The sequence below is a fragment of the Austrofundulus limnaeus genome, unplaced genomic scaffold (genome assembly GCF_001266775.1).
Source record: "Austrofundulus limnaeus strain Quisiro unplaced genomic scaffold, Austrofundulus_limnaeus-1.0 Scaffold88, whole genome shotgun sequence".
Lineage (NCBI taxonomy): Eukaryota > Metazoa > Chordata > Actinopteri > Cyprinodontiformes > Rivulidae > Austrofundulus > Austrofundulus limnaeus.
In genome coordinates this window covers 422,987-425,088 of record NW_013952490.1, presented here as the reverse complement: position 1 = coordinate 425,088, position 2,102 = coordinate 422,987, and positions in this window count along the sequence as shown.

Genomic DNA, 2,102 nt, shown 5'->3' with positions numbered 1-2,102 from the left:
TCAAAATTTGTAGGCTACTTCTCATGTTGTAAAAGTGTTCCTTCCAGAATATGTGAATACAACAGTGTGGTTGGGACCTTTTGCAGATGGGAGGGGGAGAAAAAAGTAATAATAAACCTGTTAAAGAAAAAAAAACTCTGAAATGTTGATTAATTCCTATAACTGTCACACAGACACACAAAAGTAGGAAATTATGTTGTAAAAACTCATTAATTTTCAAAAATAATTAATCTTAATTTCTGAAATATCAATATTTTGTGACATTAAGTCATAAATCTACAAGAAAAAAAAAAGTTTTTTAAAATAGCTAAAGGGAGATTCCATGTTTTAACTACTTTTACTTTGAAGTAGTTTATTCTACACTGATTGTGGAATATTTAAAGCCTAATGTGATTTGTGAAATTTTAATATAGGGCCATATTAACACAGTTTCTGAACAAATTGAGCATGGCCAGATGGAAAGATAGAATCAGTGATTGAAGCAGCAAGTAAACTTTATTTAGAACTTTTCATAGACAAATCCAGTATCACAGTGCTTAACAGAAAAATAATTTTCAAATTATTAAACCTTTTATTTTGAAATACCTGGTTACTGAAACATGATGTCACAAGTTGGAGAAACTGTCAGTGATTTTAAATGACTGCATTGAATGCTTCTATTGCTTCAGTCCCACTTCCCTGTCCATCTGGTCATGCTGTATTTGTTCATAAATGCATAAAAAGTGATGAAATTATATTCACAAATCAAAAATGTTTACAAATAACACTTGGATGAAAGTATTCTGCAACCGGTGTATAACAATCTAATTTTAATAACTTTTTGTAATTAAACAAGAAGCTCAAAGTACAGAAAACAGATGGGATCACTCTTCATTTTCCTGATAAATTTATGAATTCTCARTGTCATAAAATATGTAGTTTAACAATAAAAAAATTTCTTGTTTCTTAAACTCACAATTTGAGTTTTGACTTAGATATTTGCTTTTTTAATCTGCAAAAWGGCCCTAATATGCAGTCATACAATACAGACTTAAAAGTAATGCACWTTCAGTACTGTTTATTTCAGCTTTTCATTAAAAAAAGAGAAAAGCAAAATAAGCACTTCAGTTTTACAAATGGACAAAGTAACTAAGAAATATCAAATTAAAACATTGCATCAACATTAAAAAGAACACAATTCTACAGATTAGGAATTATATTGTTCAACAAAKGTTACAACAGAGTTAAATAAATTAATCCCATAATTGCCATCATTTTGCAGAGGATTGAAATTTTGCTGCATCAAATTAACTGTTGTGTCATTTATTCCTATAGCAATATCTGGAATAACATTATTATTGGTCTGAATACCAGGTAAAGGCCCATCATTGTCAACACCAAAATTTTCATCAAGGTCAAAAATAGAATCTACAGCTGAATTTTGTTGTGCAATGTGGTTTACAACACCCGAATGCCACAACTTAAGAGGTGTCCGCCCATTCATTGTGGAGAGTCTGTGGTTATTCCACTAGTTTTGAAAATCTAATGTGGCTCTTTCAATTCTTGGCATWTAGACAAAATGAAGGCAAAATAGATGAATCTCATTTAAAGAGTCAAGGATGCCATGCTGCTCCATGAAATTAAAAATATTTATGAAATGGTTGGAGACTACCCTATTGAGCTCTGCCCACAATCTTTCAATGCGCTGATTATGAACAGACATGCCTGCAATGACACTACATAAACATAAAACAAGCCACAAGTGTGTTTTCCATTCCATGATCACACCTTACTCTTGAAGGCAAACCAAAATTACGAGTGCCCATTACAAACAGGGACAATACAGTTGAGGCTCTATTGTTGTTACAGCATTTTATATATATAATAGTTCGACTGTAGCCATCCACACAGCCATGAAAACCCATCCGCCATCTCACAAGCTTATGGTTGCCATCAAAATGCCTGTTAAAAAGAAAAAGAAGATCATAGGTAGGAGCAATATAAAACAATTGAGTTTTTATGCTTCTAAAGACAGAAATTGAGGTGAAATGAAAACACTACATGTTTTCAATAACGGAGTTTTATTTGACAAAACTACACAAAATGTAGCTCAGCAAATGCTT